General features: G+C 40.5%; 1 protein-coding gene, 1 long non-coding RNA gene and 1 other non-coding gene across 5 annotated transcripts in view; 2 read left to right on the forward strand and 1 right to left on the reverse strand.

The window, feature by feature from the left end:
• The window catches only part of HFM1 (helicase for meiosis 1), an 80,911-nt gene extending 79,686 nt beyond the window's left edge, over window positions 1–1,225 (reverse strand). The window contains exon 1 of the mRNA XM_031457570.2: window positions 1,167–1,225. The gene's annotated coding sequence lies outside the window, so the exon portion shown is untranslated. The remainder of the gene's footprint in view (window positions 1–1,166) is intronic.
• Window positions 605–8,634, forward strand: LOC105085477 (uncharacterized). 3 transcript variants are annotated; one of them, XR_004138676.2, is made up of 6 exons: window positions 605–723; window positions 1,391–1,625; window positions 1,781–1,883; window positions 2,314–2,441; window positions 2,657–2,782; window positions 6,456–8,634. It is a non-coding gene; the product is annotated as an uncharacterized LOC105085477 (long non-coding RNA). The 3 variants fall into 3 exon arrangements; XR_836811.3 differs by lacking the exon at window positions 1,781–1,883; XR_010382157.1 differs by lacking the exons at window positions 1,391–1,625; window positions 1,781–1,883.
• Window positions 8,635–22,214: 13,580 nt separating this feature from the next.
• TRNAV-CAC (transfer RNA valine (anticodon CAC)) lies at window positions 22,215–22,287 on the forward strand. The gene has a single exon. It is a non-coding gene; the product is annotated as a tRNA-Val (tRNA).
• The last annotated feature ends 206 nt before the right edge of the window (window positions 22,288–22,493 follow it).

Consider the following 22,493-nt stretch of genomic DNA (forward strand, 5'->3'; position numbering starts at 1 on the left):
GCACTTGCATTATGTAAATACATATTTTTTAAAAAAATATAGGCCTTACAAAGGACCTTGCCACATTTCAGTACGCGTCTGTGATTGTAGATGATAGATTTTAAATAACTGATTTTCAGTGTTGGGTTTAGAGTCAGATTTCCTAAGTTTTCACTCACGTTAGATTACTTTTTACAAAGTTTTAGTTTCATGTGGTATAAAACTATATTGCTAAAAATTGTTATTGTATTTTTTAAGTGTTTCTTCTGCTCTAATCGCTCAAAATACTTTAACTGTTCCTGTGACTACACAATTTTTTGAGTGCTGAGACGACCCGCACCTTACCTAATTACCTCAGAGACAATTTAGCATCGCCGTAACTTCTATAATCCTTACTGCATAAAATGTTCAGATCTATTAGTTACTCCCTATAGTTTTTACTCTCAGCAATACACTGCTTATTTCAAAAGTGCAGAAACTCAGATATAAAATACCGATTTGCCAGAAATCGGCAGCCAGCGAAGAAGCTGAGAACAAAGTTCACGGAAAAACCAACCATCGCACAAGACTTGAGGGAATTTGACCAAGTAAGAGGGTGACGTGGGAACAGACTACTCCCCGGAGGCTCGGCCAGAGGCAGGCCGCGCACTGGCGCCCGCTCCCCGGGTACCCGCGGGGCCGGCGGGGCCGGCGGGTCCAGCCGGGAACCGAACCGGGGCCCGAAGCAGACTCCCGCCCGAGGAGGTACCACTTACCCCACAGCCGAGCCAGCCGGGCCCGGACGCGCGTGCGCGGGGCGGAGGCGGCGCGGCCCGGACGCCGGCCACGGCCCGCGGGCGCTCGGCCCCGCCGCCGCGGACACGCGGCCGCACGCGCGCCGCCCCACCGGCTCCCGCCCCGGGGGCTCATTTCCCACCCCTGGAAATGAGCGCGCGGGCTCCGGGGTCCCCAAAGCCGAACACGCCCCGCCAGCTGTGTGGGCGCGCCGGGCCGCGCCGCCGCCGCCTCAGGCCTCGCCTCTCTGACAGGAAGGCGGCTGAGGAGAGACGCGCCGTCCGGACCGGGCCGCTCGGGTTCCCGCGGCTGCCCGACGCCCGGCTGCGGAGGCCGCCCGCTGCCCGCCGGCCCCGCCGGCTCCCCGGCCCCGCCTCCCCGCCTCCCCGCCCTCGCCGGGCCCCAGGCTGCACCTGCCCCCGCGGGGTCCCTCCTCGGCGGCGCTCCCCCCTCGGCGGCGCTCCCCCCTCGGCGGCGCTTCCCCCTCGGCGGCGCCGCTCACAGCCGAGCGCCTATTCACCGCCCCCGAGGGCCCCCAGGCCGGCTAAGCCGAGCTCCAAGCAATGGATCGCTGCGCCCCCCGCCTCTGCGCTCCCGCCTGTCCTTACCTCCTCCAACAGTTTGTAATTCCTTTCAGATAAATCGCTCTCGGGACTCTGTGGCCTACTTAATTCACTGAATAAAACTGAGTCCTCCCCAGCTCCTGGTGACACCTGTCCTGCCGTCCCCGAGAACCGGCCTGTTCCAGGCACCTCAAAACCGTGTTTGCCCTGCGTCTGGCTCATCTCATTCAGCATACGTTTTCAAAGTTCATCCCTGTTGTAGCACGTATCCGACGAATTTCATTGTTTTTAAGGCTGAATATTCCGTTTGTATGTATATACCACATTTTGTTTATCTGTTCACCCATGGGCGGACAGTTGTGTTGGACCAACATTTTGGCTGTTGTCAATAATGGTGCTATAAACGTTGGTGTGCAAATATCTGCTCCAAGTCCCTGCTTTCAACTACTTCCTTATGTACCTAGGAATGGAACTGCTGGATCACATGGCAACTCTACGTTTAATTTTTTGAAAACCACCAGTTTTCCACACTTACTGAACTGCTTTACATTCCCACTAAGAATGCTGGTGGGTTCCAATGTTTCCACATTCTTGCCAACACTTGTTACATTCCATTTTGTTCGAATTATGACCATTCCAATAGATGTGAAGGGGTATCTCATTGTGGTTTTGATTTGCATTTCCCTAATGACTAGTGATGTTCAGCATCTTTTCACGTGCTTAATGGCCATTTCAGTATCTTCTTTGGGGAGATGTCTATTCAGATCCTTTGCCAATTTTTTGTGTTATTTATCTTCTTCTTATTGGGTTGTAGGAGTTGTGTTTTTTTTTTTAATATTCTGGTATTAATCTTTTATCAGATATATGATTCGCACATATTTTCTCCCATTCAGCAGGTTTTCTTTTTGCTTTCTTGATAGTAACAGCTGATGCACAAGTGTTTAATTTTGATGAAGTCCAGTTTATCTATTTTTTTCTTCTGTCTCCTGTACTTTAGGTATCATGTCCATGAAGTTGTTGCCAAGTCCAAAATCGTAAAAATTTTCTCCAAAGTTTTCTTCTAAGGATTTTACAGTTTTAGCTCTTCAGCTTGTCTCTGATCCATTTGGGACGTGCCTTGCACCAGTAAGTTGTATTTATTTCACTAATGGGGGGGGGGGTGTCAAAATACAGTTTCCAGAAAGACTGGGAGAGCTTGAGAGACAAAATAATAGGTGTTCATGACTCAGGGACAAGACAGATTTCTGCTAATACAGCCGATGCATAGGTTCTGACTCATAAATTCAACACAATCAAAATTTTCTCAACTTTGTAAACTCTACTCTTTAATCTCTGATCAGGAGTTGATACTGAAAAAGTTCTGATGGCCCTAGAGAAGCAGGAACCAAGAAATGTTGACGTTTCAGGACTGTTTTTCTCTGAGTGACAGCCAGAAATGTGTTGTGTTATTGTCAGACTTGGAAAAGGTAAGATCATTTGGGAGAATCTGAAAATTGTATAATTAATGTCCAAGAAAAATAAAAGGAAAGGAAAGAAATTAAGTTAGGTATGATGGGATTCTTGAGAGGAAAGAAAAATTTAGGATTATGCACAATTGGGTGGGGAAGAGTCCAATGCTATCTATGCATTTCGTAGATGCTTAATAGCAAAAGGATCAATGAATGAAAATCAAAGGATAACTGTCCTTTAGGGAAAGATTTAGCAAGTCTCTATAAAACCAAGAAAATTACAGACATAAGTTAATTAGAAGTAATTCCTTGAGTTCCAGCTGCTAAGGAGTATGTGTAATGGTGATGCAGAAGAGACCAGTACCCATATTTCAGAGACCTGTTGGCTTGTTTTTCAGGCAGAAATTGACTTCTTCAACCAAAATGAATTTAAAATATCTTCTGTTCTCCAAAGCCAATAATGTTGATTCTAATGGAACTGCTAGAGAGGGTGCTCCGGTTAGACCCAGAGCCAAAGCATGCCACAGCCACAGCCAGCCAGTGTATTATTACAAGGGATATAAGGCTGCCATTATTATTACAGTTGATAAAGACTCAATATTCAATGACTGCTCTTTGTATATAAGTAGAGTCTAAAATGTGGTAACACAAACCCTGAAGTAAAAAGCAAACATCCCAGAAGAGACGCTTTGGGACAAAAAGCAGTATTCCACACTGGAATAGAATTATTTCCTAATTAAAAATTAATACGGTTTCTTCAGAAGGAGTAAATGGAGACTGGTAACCAGTGTACATTCTCTATGAATAGTTGTATTTAGATTTGTAGAACAATTGTATACACTTCTCCTTACAGAGTAGTAGGTTTAATCATTATTAGCAAATTCTTCTGCCATTATTATAAAGTCCCTGGGTAAATAGGACTGAATACATTCCTTCAGTTGGTTACTATCTGAATCAGGTAGACTTTACCTGATTGTTATAATCAAGATTCTGGCAACCAGAATCTTATATAAGTCAGTCCTAATGAAACATGGGATATAGTATACTGCAAAACTTTTTTTCAAGGAACTTTTGGAAGCCACTGACAGACATTTTTAAAGACATTTAAATGTCAGAAATCAGAGTATAAAACATACTTTAAGAACAGGCATTCTTTGTTTCTTTTTTTACCTAAAGATTTAAAGTTGGCCAGATCTTGCAGTAATATGATCAAAGAGTAATTAATACTGTTTATATGTTGTTTAAAAATAAAATCTAGAAACGTATCATCACTGTATCATCATTGCAAAGAAAGAGACATGCAATGTTACAAGTAACTACTTAGGACACTGGACAGATTGGGGTATGGACAGGGTAACAGAAATAACAAACACCGTGAAGAAACAGGAATAATGCCTCTGCCTAGAATCCTCTCCAGGAAGGGAGAGGGAGTGGTGAGAGATGTTACTGCAGCTGGCAGATAATTATTCATTTGTGATACATGTTGAGTTAGAATGCATTTAAGCATGGGTTATCTCATGTTTAAATATGTCAAAGCATTGAGAAAGCCCAGTGCATGTTATAGCATTTTTTTTTTAACATTTTTGATTGTCCCTGGAACAAAGTTGGGAATGCTGTATCCATGTCCACCCAGAGTCTGAAGCCAACACAAAGAGAAATAGATATGTCCGCTTTCTCACCACAGCTGCTACCATTAATAATAACCAGAGAAGGGAAGGGGCGAAATCTGAAGATGTTCTCTGGAAATTCTGGCTGTTCAAATCTCCCTTGAGCCCCAGGAACATGAAATAGCTTTCTGGAGAAAGAGTAGGCATGTTGAAGTGCACAAGGAATAAAAGCAGCTTGCTGCTGAGTTTAGGACCCCCAGCGCTAGGCACCAGGAGAAAGATTCATTCACATTCAGGGAGCAGCAGACTCCCTAAGACGCAGTAAGGGAAGCGGCTGGACCCAGGCTGTGGAGGGGAGGCAGCTAAGCAAGGCTCACAGACTATTCCCAGGGCATGGCCCGGCTAAGCCTTTCAGAGCAGAAGGTCCTGCCTTGGGACAGATTTGCTGGCTACAGAACAACACATTACCCAGGCAGTGGCAGCGATATGAGCAGCAGAACTGTCACCATGGCTGCAGTGGCAGCCCTACGTAGGAGCTATGAAATCAGCCAGGAAAGTGTGCCTGGCTTATGAAAAGTATGTGCTATTTACCATAGTTAATAGGACTTACTGCTAAAGCCAGGATAGGTTATGAAGCATCTTCCTCCAGCTGTCTGCTGCCAAACCGGAGGGAGAGTTGGGTGGGAGGCGGGAGGGGTATCAGAGAAGCTGGGATTCCAACAATTAGGGGCATGGTTTCAAGGCAACAATTTGCTTTGTTGTCTTTGGAAAGAGTCACCTGCATTATTATCTTGCTTTATCTAACTCAGATTAGTGGCTTATGAAGAATCAGTGTCATAACAAAATGGACATAGCATTCTATAGTTTACAAATATTTTGTTCATCTGATGTATGGGGAAAATGTCTAAGAATTCACTCAAATAGTGTGCGTGCATGTCTGAATGAGGGGGTGAGAGAGTAGATGCAGTGCATGTGTGTGTCATGGGGACGGCAAGAGAATGGAGAGGAGCCAAGTGGATGGAGAATAAATTATACATCTAAGCAGAAGGAATGTTGTCCTCGCACCAGCAAATACAGTGATGTGGGTTAAACAAGTCTAGGTAAAAACATCCTGGCCAGGAACACACTCCACAAAGTGAAGACTGTGGACGTAAGAAAATACATGGAGATTGGGAGGGAAATAAAAACCCCATAAGCCTAGGAAATAACAAGTAGGATAAGACAGTGGTTAATATGAAAGTGAAGCAAGTTAATGTGTATTGTTAGGACTTTTTCAGATAACTGTGGAATAAAAGAGCTGTCAAATTGTAAGGTGTCACTGAAAATCAGGAACTATATTCACCTATTTGATGTGTTCCTTAATTAACAGAACGCGTCAAACATGCTATCCTAGGGAAACAATTAAAGCATCAACTCCAAAAGCAGTCCTGCCAAACCCCACAGCCTGTGTCCGCACTTTCTGTTGCATCCACAGGTACAGATACGTGCAGGTAACCAACCAGCAGGAAATCCTTCGCTTTGTACCACAAGTCATCTGGGAAGTTTTAACTAAATGAGTTATTTGGTAGGCTATGATCTATAATATTGGAGGATTAGAAATTTTTTCCTTAATTAAAAAAATGTACTACTTATACAATTTATCTGAAAATTTCCCCAAATCAAGAAATACTCTAGAAATTAGAATTTGATTTCTAATATAGTAATTTTGCCTGAATTTCTCTATACCTGGTCCCTGGCTCGTTCTACACACCATATTATTTCCTCTGAACAACAGTTGCCACTGATTTGGTTGTTGTTGTTTAAATGTTCAATTAGAAAAAGTATAGTTTTAAAATCTCAGGCTCTGAACAGATTCCTACTTTATTTGCAACATACACTGGTACCTAGAGTGGACTTAAAGTATAAAGAAGATTTATCTTTCCTTAGACTTCATTCCCAAGTGGAATTTCTCCAACATATTCATATACACAAATCACATAAAATATATATATAGCAAAGCATCTTCTAAACAGCTCTGAAATTTTTAAATTTTTTATTTCTCCCAACCTAACATCTGAGCTGCCATATGTTTTGAATTTTTCCAGCTCATGGAGATTGCACAGCAAGTCACAAGCCCACACGGTCTAAAGCACACGACTGGAAAACCTCTAACGGCAGAAGTTGGAGACCTTTGATGTGCCCCTCTCTAAACACAAATCTGATACAAACCTTAAAAACTCTTTTCAAATCACAAAATGTGTGGGTGTTTTGTTTTGTATTGAAGCTTCAGTCATTTGTAAGCAGAATGCCTCAGATGATTGATTTCCTAATTGAGAAAGTTTCTCAGAGATTTTTTACCTGTGCTTTCATTTCTGGATGCTAAAAATGAACAAAATCTTAGGCCCAATAAATAATTCCAGCTCCCTCATTACGCTGAGAAATCTACAGGAATTGATTTGCTTAAGATCAAAAAGCTAGTCGTTCACTGGCAGAGCCAGAGAACTCAAATTTCCCTATACCTGGTCCCCTGCTCGCTCTAAAAACCATACTATCTCCCTTGAACAAGACTTAATAGATGATACATAGCATATTGCATTCAGTTGTGGGTGAGTCATTTTATAAGGAATGTTGACAAACTACAGCATGTTTAAAGATGGGAAAGCAGGAATGTTAAAGAGCTTAGGATTTAAATAATATCTTAAAAAAGAGGCCGGGGTGGGGAGCTGGGGAGGTGTAGTACCTAATTTGTAGAAGAAAAGGCTAAGAGGAGTATGCTGGCTCATTTCAAAGATGTGAGAGACTCTTGTAGTGGAATAAGCCATTTCTTCATGCTTTTATAGTCATGGTTTCAGAGCGCAGAACCAGGACTAAAGAATTAGGGTTGCTGTTGATTGAGAAATAGAGTTCAATTATAAAGAATGATATGAAAAAGGCCTCCTCATTGTTTCTTATCAAATATATTGATAAATGATCTATATACAAAACTGCATTCATTTAAAATGTACAGTTGAATGAGTTGTGACAGTTGTATACAGCTGTGAAATCAACATCGTAATAAAAAATACAGAACATTTCCAGCATCCCCAAGATTCCTCCTTCTCTTTGTCCTCAGTCACAGGCAACCACTGGTCTGCTTTTTTTTTTTTTTTTTTTACTGTAGTTTTCATTTTATATAAATGGAATCATACATCATGCACTTTTTTGTGTCTGGTTTCTTTTACTCAGTGAATTGGTTTTAAATTCATCCTGATTGTTTTGTGTGTTGGTAGTTTATTCCCTTTATGTGCTGAGTAGTATTCCATCACATAGACACACCACATTCTGCTTATCCATTCACCAGTTGAACATTTGGGTTGTTTCCAATATGGATTATTGTAAAAAAGTTGCTATGAACGTTTGTGCAAAAGCTTTTATGCAGACACATGTCTTCATTTCTGGGAGCAGAATTAATGCATTGTATGGTAGATGTATGTTTAACTTCTTAAGAAAGTTCCATATTGTTTTCCAAACTGGTTTTACTGTTTAACATTTCCACCAGCAGTGTATGAGAGTTTCAGTTAATCTACATCTTTGTCAACAATCATTATTGTTAGCCTTTTTCACCTACCCTTTCTTATGGGAGTAATGATATCTTGTTTTAATTTTACAAGTGGTTTTAGTTTCACTGAGGACTAATGAAGTTGAGCATCTTTTTGTGTACACAAACTAGGTATCTTTTTTGAGATGTTATTGAGTTATTTGTCTTATTGCTGAATTGAAGAAATCTTTATTCTGAATATCAGTCAGTCCTTTGTCAGATACATGATAGAGAATATTTTCTCCTATTCTGTGGTTTGCCTTTTCATTTTCTCAACATTTTCTTTCCAAGAGAAAATATTTCATTTTGTGAAGTCCAATTTATACTTTTTTAAATGAGTCATGCCTTTTGTGTCCTAAGAAATCTTTGCCTACCCAAGTCAGCAAAGATTCTTTTCCGATTTCGTTTTGTAATAGTTTTAGGTTTAGGTTTTACCTTTAGGTTTACCATGCATTTCAGTTAATTTTGGGTATTGTGTGAAGTAAGGATTGATGTTCTTCAGCTCCCCCCTCATATGGACATCCAGTTTTTCCAGCAGTGTTTGTTGATTTTTCCTTTCTCCATTGAATTGCCTTGGCGACTTTGCTGGAAGTCAATTAACTGTATACGTATGGTTCTAGTTCTGTACTAATTTCATTAGTAATATAATATCATTAACATAGTACATATTACATATAAATATAATAAAATATTTTACTTTATTTGCATATTTTTATTTTAAGTTCATCTGTATGCTTAAAGCGCATTTCTGATAGTAGATGGCTAGGTCTGCTTTTTAACCCATTCTGATAATGGGCTAAATATAAATACATATTTGTATGTAATTACTGACATAGATTTAGGTCTACTATTTTATTAATTTGTTTGTCATCTCAATTTTTTGTTTCTCTGTGCTTCTTTCCCTGCCTTCTTTCAGATTATTTAAATAGTGTTCAGATATTCATTTTAATTATCTCTTGGCTTTTTAACTACACTTTAACAATTTTTTAAGTCGTTGCTTTAGGTATTACAACATACATCCGTAAACTTTTCCCAGTCTACTTAAAGTTAATACAGTACCTTACCAGCCCACTCACTCCCATTCCCAACATTCTTTTTGTTTTTTTTTTCGTTGAAGTGCAGTTGATGTATACTATTGTGTTTTAGTTTCAGGTGCACAGCAAAGTTACTCAGTTGTACATATATTTTTCAGATTATTTTCCATGATAGGTTTTTACAAGGTATTGAATATAGTTCCCTGTGCTCTACAGTGAATTCCACGGCAGACTGTTGCATGAGAGATGAATAAACTGTACCTTCTCTCAGAAACTGAATTAATGTTAGGTGTCTTTGTTTCAGAAGAATAGCCCTACCCGGATTCATACACCTCGGGTTTGGTCCCAGGTGACAGCACGAGCGGGGAGAACAGTGTGCGCAGCACTTTCTCCTGCTGTCCTGCCCCCTGCTCCTTCACACAAGGCCTCAGGAAGGGAGCACCTGGCATTCCCAGTGTGAGGCGAATGCCATAGGCTGGACAGTTGCACAGCGTAGACAGAAGTTATTGTCTACGGTAACTTTGACCAAGGTCAACATAAGAAATACCAGATATGCTTAATTTCCAGAAGCGCTCAAATGAGACGGCTAAAATTAACCATCTTAAAATGGCTCACATTCTTCCCCTGCTGACTTCATTCTCTATCTCTGGCACAAACCCACCCAACTTTGCCCCAGACTTCTCCCAAAGTAAAGCTGAGTCTTGGGAGCACCATTTTGAACAACCTCAGATGGTGCCCTTCACATCAGAGTCTAATTACTGTTTTCTGCATGTGTTTTTCCCTATTACAACGTTATTACCATTTAAGTACAGGTCCCAATGTCAGAGACATTAGGAGGTGGCTGTAATTTTCAGCTTTTCTTGTGACAATGTAACTCTTCTTGATTACATTTTCCCATGTTATCGGCTTGTCTTACACTTGAGAGCAAAAGAATGCAAAATAATCCATGGTCCTGCCTGTTTTGTCTCCCTGTATTGTCCATCTCAGCTTGAAGTCTTCCTGACCTGCACAGTATCTCAAGAATTGACTAACGTCCCATAGTCTGTTTCAAATATTTAACCTTGATACGTCCATTCCTCCAATGCAGTAGTGTCTCCATTTAAATTTTTCTTCTACTTAATCTCTCCCTCATAATAACCTCTTTCTCTTAAATTATGAAAGGACTGTTCTTTTTTCAATTTCATTTTTGTATCTTTGAATGTGATAGAGTTTTTGGTTACGATGCCATTTTGTGACTCTTCCTGTTAGAATCCGCATTCCCCAGCAGCAACTTTCTGTGCACGTTCCTAGTAGTGACCTCATGGTCCGTCCTGGGCTCCAGGTGTCTCAGATATGGCTACAGACAAACTACATTTGTTTTGTCTTCCTCAGCACAGGCTTGACTACATTTCCCAGCCCCAGTGTATTTTATACAACCAAGTGACTAATTCTTATTACACAATTAGAAGGGATGTGTCATCTTAGGGCCAAGGCAGCTAAAAAGTGTATGCTTTCTCCACACTCTTTGTTTTCACTCGCTGGCTGGCCAGATGCAGAGGGTCCAGGCAGAACTCGAGATCCGCAGGAAAGCTGTGCCGGAAGACAGAGGGAGCCTGGGTCCCTGAAACGTCATGTGGAAGGTCACTTGCCAAACATCTAATTAGGATGATGAGAACAAGAAATAAACTTTGCTATTTTAAGCCACTGAGGTTTCGGGGGGTTCAGGGAGGAATGCTGTTGCTGCATCATAGCTTGGCCTACCACAACATACCAAGTGATTTCTCCTCAATTAGGCCTAGATATACTCCAATTGAGACTTTAAAATCAAAGTAATTGTGTGAAAATGACTAAATCACACAAAAGATACATTTTAAGCACTTTTTATGAGACATTTAACTTAAATAATTCCTGCTACGAATTCTTCTTAGTAGGTTGCCATTCAGATTGTAACCACCAAAATCTTCTCACTAATGAGAAACCACTTAGGATGGCTTCAATTCTTTTTTCAAGCAGATTGTTTAATTGAACTACAACATACATACAGAAAAGTACAAAAATCCTGAGTGTACAGCTTCATGGTTTTTGGGTTTTGGTTTGGAGGGGTTTGTTTTTACAAAGTGAACACTCTGTATTATCAACCTCCTGATGAAGAAATGAAAATAATTGTCTTTCTCCAATATAACTTCCACACATCGGTATTGCCTACACTTGAACTTCATATAAGTTGAATCACATAGTATGTCCTATGTGACTGGCTTCTTTTTGCTCAATATTGTGCTTATGAGACTCAGCCCCATTGTTGCATGTGGTAGATGTGTTGACTTTCAGCGCTGTCTAGTATTCCATTGTAAGAATACGCCAAACTTGCTTAAGCTCTCGTCTGTTGATGGACACTGAGCCAAGAAGCAATCCTCACCCCCAGACATCGGACATGCCAGCACCTTGATTTTGGACTTCTCAGCCTCCAGAACTGTGAGAAGTGAATATTTGTTGTTTATAAGCCAACCAGTCTATGGTATTTTGTTATAGCAGTGCAGACAGACTCAGACAGACCTTTTGGTCGTTTCCATTTTGGATTACAGGTAGTGTTGCTATAAACATTCATACACGTCTCTTGGTGCACTTAGGAATGCATTTCTTTTTGGCATGTAATAAGCAGTGGAATCTTTGGGCCATAAATACACACCCATTCGGTTTCTGCAGACACTGCAAAAGTGGTTGTACCAACACACACCCTCCTTAACTGTCCACATCCCAGCCAATTCTTGATACTGTTGATTTTCTGATTTTCAGCTATTCTGACAGGTATGAAGTGACACTCTGCTGTGGTTGTAACTTGTATTTCTCTTATTACTAAGAAGTCTGAGCATGTTTTCCTTAATGCTTATTGATTGGCCTTTTAATCTTTATATTTTTGCTTGTGTGAAATGCCTGTCCCAATTTTTTATCCCTCCCCCCTCCTTTTTTTTTTTTTTACTGATTTGTAGGCATTTTTTATACATTCCAGGCATGATTCTTTCATCAGCTACATATGTTACAAATATTTTCTCCCACTCTGTGACTTGCCTTTTCACCCTCTTAATAGTGTCTCTTGATAAACAGACATTCTTGATTTTAGTGATGTCCAACTTATCAATATTTCCCTTTTTGGTTAGTACCTGGTTTAAGAAATCTTGGCCAACTCCAAGTGCATAAAGGTATTTTCCTGTGTTATTTTCTAGGAGTAGTATTACTCTGGTTTGCACAAGAACTGATTTTTGTGTATTGATTTTCTACTTCGATACTCAATTGACCTGGCACTATTTATTGAAAAGATCTTTTCCCCACTGCATTGCAGTGGCATCTTTGTTATATATTATGTGTGATTTTATTTCTGAACTCTATTCTGTTCCCTTGGTCTATTTGTCTACCCTTGTGACAATACCACACTGTCTTACCACTTTCGAATAAGTCTTGGTATTTGGAAATAAAAGTTTTCCAACTTTATTTTTTAAGACTTTCTTTTTATATGTGTAATCATATAAATTTTAGAATTAGTTTGTCAAGTACTATGAAAAAAAATCCTGCTAGCATTTTGATTAGCATTGTAGTGAATCAACAGATTGATCTGGAGAGAACTGAAGTCTTATACTATTGTTATTATCAGATGATTTCCTGTGTAATAATTTATTTTTTATTTTCTTTGTCTCATAAATTGGGATGTAAGATCCATGAGAGCAGGAACCTTATCCATTTTGTTTACTGCTCCATCCCAGAACCCAGACTAATACCTGGCACATTGTGGGCTCTCAATAAATATTTCTTGAAGTAATTAACTAACATTCTAACTGGGATATCTTTTTTTAATCCTCCTCTCCCCTATTTGTTGGTCAAACCACCTCATCCTTCAGATCTGAAATCATATGCAATTTCCTCAGGGGAACTTTGCCTGATTTTCAGACTGGGCCAGGCTCCTCTGCTATCTGTCCCCTGTTATGACATCCTGTACCTTTTTTTTTTTAGCACTTACCTACATGCTATCGTGTAATAATAATAGTTGATATTAGTCTCCCATATGGAATGTAAGCTCTGTAAGTATGAGGACCAAGTCTGTCTTAATTTCTAACTCACTACTATACTCCCAGAACTTGGTCTGGTACCATACACGAGGCAGCTGTCAAAAAAATTACTAAATTATCTTCTGAAAAAGGCCTAGGGCCCCTCTGCTGTTTCTTAAAAATAGAAGTTATTATATTGCCAACTCTTTGCTATCCTGACACCAAAAATCCCTCTCGATGTTTGCTGCTGCTTCTGTTTTCTGGATTACTTGGTAGACATTCGCCAGCAGACTTCCTGGGGTGGGAAGGGGGCCCCTCAGGACCTCTACCCCAGACTGGCTGAATTAGAAGACTCTCCTGAACTGGAACGCGGGGTGGTATGTCGCTAACGAACTCTGCAAGTGACTGCTGCAGTGGAGTTTGGCACTCAGTTGTCTGGATTACATTCATGACATCGCTGCTTTATCTCTTGCATGCCATATGCTTGTAACAAAGCCCTGGGTCCAGTTTCTCCCAACATCCCTGCCCACGTCATGTTCTGCTTTTGCTCTCAAGGCTGCATTTTCTCTTTGGCCATCTGCCTTCCAAGGACAGCTGGAAGGCCACCCTGACTGCCTAGTTAAGAACCTCATTAATCTCATCTTTATCTTTCTGGTCACGCTGACCACCCTCGCTAGAGGGGCCACACACCGTCACAGCTCTCTGATCCAACTTCAGAGACAGTGAGAAGGAAATAGCCCAGGATTTAGAGGGAATTTTAAGCCAGGAAACCAGAATTTGCTGTTTGTGTGTCCTTGAAAATGTCACTTAACTGCTTTTCACTCCAGGTGTTAATAATAACACCTGCTGCCCCTACCTAAGAAATGTTGTGAGGATCAGGTGACAAGCTGCGTTGCGTCAGAACTTTGTAAACTATGAATAGATGTTTCGGTACTAATTGTAATTAATAATCTCAGCCATCCAACGCTTTGCATGTTGAGAAGGACTGTTTGTATATACACTATGCATCAATGGGAAAGGACAGCCTTCCTAGCGCAGCTTCATTCCTTCTAAGAAATAGACCAGCCGGCTAACTGCTGTCCTCTCTGACTTTAAAACGTCCCATACCCTGTAGTTCTGGCTGCACGATAAAATCTCTTAATACTTTTGAGCCTTCCTGTTTTTCACTATGGGCCTGTATGGGTTACACAAAATTGCCTTGGTAAAAATAATATCTTTCAAGTAACGAAAGTAGAAAAGCCTCAAGTTGCTCTTTTACAAAGTCACAGGTATTAACCTGCCTGGTGAAATGACGATTTCCACTTCCATGATGAGCTTCACTGAGTCCTCCCCTGTCGCCCGCCTCCCAGTCCTGTTGATTCTAATCACTGGCTCTCAATTTCCTCCTCTCCCTGTCACCCAACTGCCACCGTCTTATGCAAACCTCTACAATTCCCTCCTGACTTGAGTGCTGCCTTTATTTGTTGCCTTTCACTTCTTCTTCCCACTGCCGTCAGGGGTCAGCAAGCGAGGCTCGTAGGCCCAACAGAGCCAGCTCATGCCACTCACTAGAACACAGCCACACTCACTCACTTAACGCGTTGTCTGTGGCTGCTTTGGTGCTACCGCAGCAGAACTGAGCGGTTTCACAAGAGACCACACGGCCTGCGCAGCGGGCCGAATGACAGCCCTCCCGAAGATGTGTCCACCTCCAGATCCTCGGGGCCTGTGAATGTTACCGTTTTAGGGAAAAGCATCTTTGCAGATGTAATTAAAGGATGTTGGCATCCGGGAGTATCTGGGGGGTGGTGCTAAATTCACTGACAAGTGTCTTTGTTAAAGGCACACAAAGAAGATGCACACAGAGGAGTAGGTGAGGTGGGGATGGAGGCAAAGAAGGAAGTGGTATGGCCACAAGCCAAGGAAGGCACGGAGTGCCTGGAGCCACCAGATGCTGGAAGGACACAAGGAACAGAATCTCCCCTAGAGCCTAGAGCCGCCGGAGGGAGTGCAGCCCTCCTGACCCTTTGCTTTTGGACTTCTGGTCTCCAGAACTGTGAGAAAATTCTGGTTTTTTAAGACACCAAGGTTGTAATGTTTTACCATAGTCTTAAGAAATTAATATGGTGCGCAATTCTAAGACATTGACTATCTGGTATTTTAAAACAAAGTTTGATGACCTTTACATTTAGAATCATCCTTTCGAAAATACAAGTCTAATCATTTCAGCAAAAAGTTCAAATGTATTAACATGACTTATGAAGACCTTTTTAACTAACCCCTGCCTACCTTCCCAGCTGCGTGTTGCCCACTTTTCCTGTTTATTTTCTCCTCCCTTTTTTTTTAAAAATAAACTTTTAACTTAGAATACATTTCTATTTACAGAATAATTGCAGAGACAGTACAGGGGATTATCATATAGTCTGAACCCAGTTTCCCTTATTATTAACATTTACATGAGTATGATGCATTTGCCTTCGTCAATAAGCCAATACTGGTACATTATTAACAAAAGGCCATTCTTTATTCAGATTTCCTTACTTTTTACCTATTTTCTGTCCCAGGATCTCATTCAGAATACTGCGTCATTACACTTAGTCATCACATATCTTCCTTTTTATCTTTCTTTTTCTTTTCTTCTTTGTTATCTTCTTTCTTCTTCCTTGCTTCCTTCCTTCCCTCCCTTCTTTCTTTCTTTGCCAAACACTGGGCATATAAACAAGCACGGCTTTTCCTTAAAAAGTCTAGTGAGGATAACTGAAAATGGAAGCTGACTAATTAATTCATATGGTCAAGATAAACGCAAAGAAGAACATGAGCAGTGGACGGGCAAAAGCCACACTGAACAGAGCCATGTTAAGGAATAACTTCATCTGATCACTTTTTTAAAGATTGTCCCCTGTGGGAGTGAAAGTGGCAGCGGAAACATTCGTCACGGAAGCTACTGCAACCGTTCGGGTTAGAGATGACTGTGGCTTGGGCTGAGCTGGTGCAGTGGAGATGGAGTTAGAGCTCTTAGCCATTTTCCAGAGATATCTGCAACATAGAAACAAGGGGACTGGTTGATAACTGTAGATCTGGAAGATGAGGGACAAAGCGGAATCAGTCAGCCACCTCTCCGAATACAGATCTTCTGTTCTCCAGCCCTGCTGTCACTTGTTACTCCTCATTCCTGCCATGATAGAGAAGGTCCCAAGCTGTCGCACTCACCGAATCCTCTGGCTCAATGCCCTTTTCTCCCGCCGTGATTTTACTGGCAAATAATTTCTCTTCAATATTCTGTTCTCCTAAATATCCTTCACCACTTCTGGGAAGCCTTCCTCTGCCTTGCCTCTGATTCCTCCCTGAGCTAGGAGCCTTGCTCCTTTCTGTTCCTGTCGCAGCTGTGCGCACTTCCATGCCAGCCTGTGGCACCTGTACCGTGCTTACGTAGCTGTCCCTTGAAGACATTGTGTCATATTCATAGCACAGTCCCTGGCACAGAGAGGAGTAAGTGAATGTTTAACTGCTCAAGTTTTTACTATAACTTCACAGAAACAGAAAATAATAATATTATAATTTTCAAATTAGAAAGCCATTATAAAAGCCATCACTAGCAAATCTGAAACAGAACTAACGTCATCCACAGCACACTTACAAATTCTGATCTTCTGCAAGCACATCCCTTGTTAAAACTTGTGATCTGAACAAATTTCTTTCACTCTAAAATACATAGAACTTTCTATTAAGACGGATCTGTAGAGAAGAGTCACGTTATTTGTAAAGTCTTAGCCTTCAGTTTTTAATTCCATCACTCTTTGGGTTTCAAGCAAGAACCATATATTTCTAGAAGTTTAGAATCATTCATGTAAATCAAAGAACTAAGGCCCTAAACTTTGACTAATTGGAAGTTTATATAGATATTAATAAACGTATGTGTGTTTCAATTACTTTTCTTTCAGGATACTGTCTTCTGTTTGATTTCAATGAAATTAGATTATGATTATGCAACTTATTTAATCAGCTTGATTTATAAATTTAATCAGCCCACACTGATTATATAAGGACAATTTTCTTCTACTTGCCTTGTATTTATTTTCATGTTAGAAACATGTTCACAAGTTGGTCATGGTTTTATAAATATTAGTCACTGCATTTCCTAAAATCAGGAGCAACTTCCACCAAGTGTGCCTTGTTCAACATTTTATAGATTCCTTTCAAGATTTTCTCAGCAAAAAAAAAAAAGATGTTCTGCTGGGTCTAATGTTTTCTTGCCTGATGCAACATATTGTAGTATAAAGTACTTAGAAAGCCTAGAACTGTGATAGTACAAATGTAGCTATTTTTCAAATCTTTTGAGACGTCACAGTCTTAAAAATGTTAGCTAATTCTCTGTGAAGAGGCACTTACAAGGCTTGACTCCAGAGTGGGAGTCAGAAAATTATGGCTTATTTCCAGACCACAAAGTCTCAGAGTTGGTCACTGAACTTAAGCCAACTATAAATAATTTGTTATTTATTTTTATTATGTGTAGCATTCACTGGTTTGTGTTTACTTGTTAGCTTGAGTCAGTAATACCAATTTTGAGATTGGAATTCCTAGAAGGCAGGATCTAATTCTGGTGAACATACTCTATTTTGTACTTGGATACTGATATGTGTATATAGAGATGTTTTAAAAGTAATATTTAATGCTAACATGGCAACTTCCAAAAGTTCCTTCTGGGAAAACACTTCCCCCACCCCCGACATTGTCAAGCATAGATTAGATAGTCAGATGGGCCAGATTCAATTGAAAGTTCTCTTTTAAATAATCGTTCACTATTAAAGAATTCTGACCGCGGACCTGCTTTATTTTTAAGGAGGAAATTTGACCCTTATCTATGAGGGAAGCCTATCTTTCTGAAAAAGAGTATCTTGCTCCAATTAGCTGAAAAGACAGCCATAGTCTGGACCCCTCTCTGGGTGAGAGTCCCCTGCCACCACCATCTCCAGAGCTCAGATGGGAAATCTTTCATTTGCATTCCCAACAGGACCTGTTCATATTTAGACTAAATCAACCATGTCTAAGCCAATGCAATCAAAATGCTGTTGAACTTTTATTAAAGATCTTCAGGGCAGGATAACTCACAACATCTCTAGTGATAACCACTAGCATGGGAATAAGAAGGAAAAGGAAAAGGAGAAAAGAGGAGGAGAAGAACGAGGAAGGAAAGGGGGAGGGAGATCCTCAGGGGAGCTTTGTAAACAATGGCCCTTCTTATTAAAGCACTTTCCCACTCTCATCAGGATTTGAGCATTGGGAGCAGCGGCATGTCTGAGTGTGTCCAGTGGCCCCTTGAGTTTCCTGTGTACCCCCACCCTTCCCAGATTTCATGCCTCTTAGAAACCTGGCTCTGGCCACAATGCAGACAATAAACAAAGTCTTTCCCTTTTTTCTCTAAACACAACTGAGAGCCCCCACACAGTGAATCGACATTCAACATAAATATGAAATTGCTCAGAAAGTATCCAGAGCAATCTCACTCATATGAAATGGGAATGTTTTGGCCACTCATTTCCAGAAGCATAAAACGAAAGCTGTGTGGTCGAGGCTCCTTGTTGTTATCTAGTATCCATTCTCTTCTTTATTATGTGAGCAAATCACTGACTCTTAGCTGCTCGGAATAAAGCTGCACTTCCCACTCTGCCTTGCAGCTAGGTAGAGTCACATTGCTGACTTCTGGCTCATGGGATCTGAGCAGATGTGATGTACGTACCACTTGATCTACCCTTAAAAGGGAAGAGAATGCCTTCCACTGTTTCTCCCCCCTTTTGTGCTAACTGGTATGCAGAAGTGATGCTAAATAGTTTTGAGCAATGTGTGCATGGGAAATACCTCATGGCATCAAGACAGATGCAGCCTGGATTCCTGGACAACCTCACAAAGCAAAGTTACGCTTCTAGGCCTGGACCATCAACCACCGGACTGTTAAACAAGAGGAGATAAAGAAATAAACATCTACCTCATTTAAACCATTAAATTTGTGTCTCAATTTAGGTACTGAACTCATTCTGACATAGACTGGTATGCCAATGAGTTAGGTAGAAAAATAACAAAAAATACCCTAAAGCTGGAAAATTAAAACTCATGTCCAAAAGGATGCAAAGAACTCAAATATAGTCAAAACAACAGCACCACAAATAAAAAGCTGAAATTGAAAGTTAAATATTTTTAAAAGGTTGACTTACCATTTGAGGATTGACAACAGAAAACTAAACTTGATAAAAGTTTGAACAATAGCAAAAACATTCAAAAGCTTAGCAGAAATGTCAGAAGAAATCAAAATATCTTATCACAGATGAGGCATCATGTTTTAGCTTTAAGCAAGGAGCAACTGGTATTTCGAGTTGATAAAAGAGTTTGCCGGAAGATTTGACATCCTTCTGTTCAAACTAGTGAAAAGGAAATGAGGATGTCTGGGAAAGATCACTAATTTCAACTGTATGTTTAATATCTTGAATAATATTCAGACTTTCTTTTATTAGTAAGAAAGTATAGGGAAGTATGCAGAAAGGATCTAAAAATAAATGGAACAATCTCAAAATGCTAAAAGATGAGTAAAGCGAGAAATGACAGGATCAACCACACCACATAATAAATTTGACTGTTGTCTTAGAAATAAATGAAGTTCAAAAATTCTATTTGAGAAACTGGTGAGAGAATTCTAAGGACTCTAAATATTGGCAAAACAGAAATATCACTGAAAAAGTTTAAAAAGAAGTTAGAATATACTGACAAAAAACACACATGTATTGTTGACTCAGTAGAAGGAGGGTGCAGATGTAGAAAAGAACGGGGGCCACTGGGAGGGAGTAACACATGAGCTGCAAATTCAACTTCAAACGAACTTTGCCCCTGATTGGGAATGAGGGGAAAGGTGTCTGGATTTCTTACATTTTATTCCTGTTCAGCACGTAGTGGAAGGTTTTCAAGATGAACGGTTTCCAAGCTTTTTTTTTGTTTTTAAATGATGCCTACCTGTTTTCAAAAATGATCTTGTGTAAAAGCCCAAAGTAAGAAGTGAGCAGTAAGCAGTGGCTCTTCCTAAACTGAAGCAATTGCCATGGACCAGGGCTCCAGCCGCCCGGATTCCCAGGCTTTTCTGCATCTCCCCTCCTGTGCTCTGGATGGTTCTTCAGAGGAAGGGATTCCTTGGAGTCTTAGAGATTCATGAAGGCTCATTTAAATGCCGCATTTATATTGTTACTGGTTTGTTGTCCTGACCAGGGGTAGCATTCTTCCCTGTTTGCCTGGATAGCAAATGTCTACTTCCTAGTGGAAGGAGATGGTAGTCCCTTTTAACCAATACTTAGTATCTCTCATTTACATGCTGTTTTTCCGTGGTAGGTAGATTAACAGCAGGCATTATTTCCTTTTCCGTGAGTGTAGATGCAGGATTTCCTCTTCTCAACACCTCCATTTGAGAGGTATCATTCAACAGTAATGCCAAATATCTGGTGAGGTTCTGAATAAGAAGTTGTTTAAACCTTTCAGTTCTGGTTTAAGAGGACAAACAATTCTAGACATCGTCCTAACTTTTAGTCTTTTTTACAAAGATGTCTCTCTTTTTTCTCATCCACTTTTAAAAGTGACTATTTATAGGAGGCTAAGTTCTAAGCCACCCTATATATTCATCCACTCATTCCAAGCCATTACTGTTGCCTTGGGCTTTGTCCTCTGCAGACCATTTTAAAGACAAAACTGAATTCTGAGTCCTGAACAGTCTCCCGGAGGGACTCAGAGCCGTGGTGTGTGTTACAATGCCGGACCTGTCAGCAATGAGTGGGAGAACGTACTGCCTTTCTAAAGACGTATTGATTAATTCCTGGTAGAAGACAATGACTTCCTTCATATGAAAAGTGTTCATGTCTTCTTTATGAATTTTATAACCTGCAATTAATATGAAATCTTATCATCATTAAGAAAAAAGGGTAAACGTAATTTCCATGCCAAAAAACGGAAAAGAAAAACATGTTAGATCATACACTTAACTCAAAGTTTCATAACAAAATGTTGGTAAATTATTATCATTATTTGGTAAAATTAAGAATTCTATGATACTGCTTGTTCAGTTTATTCAATTCAACATTTAAAACCACCAAAACTGGCATCATCAGTGCTGAAAAAGTTCCTTTTTTTGTCGTAATCCTTTGCTTGGCCTCAGTGTACTGGATGGTGCTCACTGGAACTATGACCTCAAGGGTGAGGAGGAAGAAACAGGAGCCACAGGTTCTGTGATTCTGTAGCCCTTTAATCATAGGGTTCCTAGAACAAGAGAAGAGCGGGGACAGATGAAACAGCCTCAGGGAACCAGCTGCTCTGGAACAATACACCGCAGCCCCCGAGCAGTTCCATTTTAACAGTAGCCACAGAGTCCTTTCTAAGTATTGTCCCATCTTTAGTACTTTAAGCCCAACGCCCTAAGTGGTACACGGGTCACTCTCCTCTCTCTGGACGATCCCTGCTTGATGAGCTGCTTTGTGTCTCAGGGTTTCAGCAGACGGTCTGCTGGATACAGCAAACGCAGCTCACATTCGGCCGCTGAGATTCCTGTACACGTCTGCCAAGCTGTCGGATTTAGGGGTAAAGCAAGATTTTCTCTGAATGTGCTTCTTTGTTCTGTTTTGGGGTTTAAAATAATTTTCTTATAAATCCTCAGCCTTTTTTTTCTTATTGGAAGCGAATGAAAAACAAGCAGAAACCTTATGATAGCTTACTTTTCACCTAAGCAGTAAATAGATCTTTAAAATCCATAATCTTTGTAACTGAAAAGTTTATAAATTTTTATATCTTACAAATTAAAGTAGATCAAGTTATATTATGGAAAAACTAATTTGAAAGAGTGTCTTCCAAGGTTGTCACATAGTAGGTGCTTCACAGATTCACGTTACTTTCTTTTGAGGTTATCAGGAGGGTCTTCCTTTTCCTGCCCACAAAATTTTTATTATGCTAGTTATCCTTGAAACTCTCACTGACTTGGAATAAGTATGCTTAACGAATGTCTAATTTTTTTACTTACTGTATCCTCAAATTGGACTTTCAAAGCCATCAGTGTATTTATTACTGGACGATGGGGACTGGCACAGGGTGTGGCTAGGAGCATGGTCTTTGGCATTACCCAGACCTATGCTGGAGACCAGTGCTCCTGGATGGGTCACCAAACTTCTCTGTGCGTATGTTTCCTCACCTATAAAATAGGGGAAATAATACTTACCTCAAAAGGTGTTAGTAAAGGGGGGAGGGTATAGCTCAGTGGTAGAGCGCATGCCTCACACACATGAAGTCCTGAGTTCAATCCCCAGTGCCTCCACCAAAAATGAATAAATAAGCCTAATTACTTCCCCCCCAAAATAAATAATATTAAAAAAAGATGTTGGTAAAGACATGAGATTATGCATGAAGAGCCTAGCCCAGTAACCTACACTGTGAAAGCTCAGTAACTGAGCATCGTCATTACTGTCGTTATTACTGTCGTCATTACTGTCAAATGTCTGAAGTGTCAGAGGAGACGGCAAC

The sequence above is a fragment of the Camelus dromedarius genome, chromosome 9 (assembly GCF_036321535.1).
Source record: "Camelus dromedarius isolate mCamDro1 chromosome 9, mCamDro1.pat, whole genome shotgun sequence".
NCBI classification, from domain to species: Eukaryota; Metazoa; Chordata; class Mammalia; order Artiodactyla; family Camelidae; genus Camelus; species Camelus dromedarius.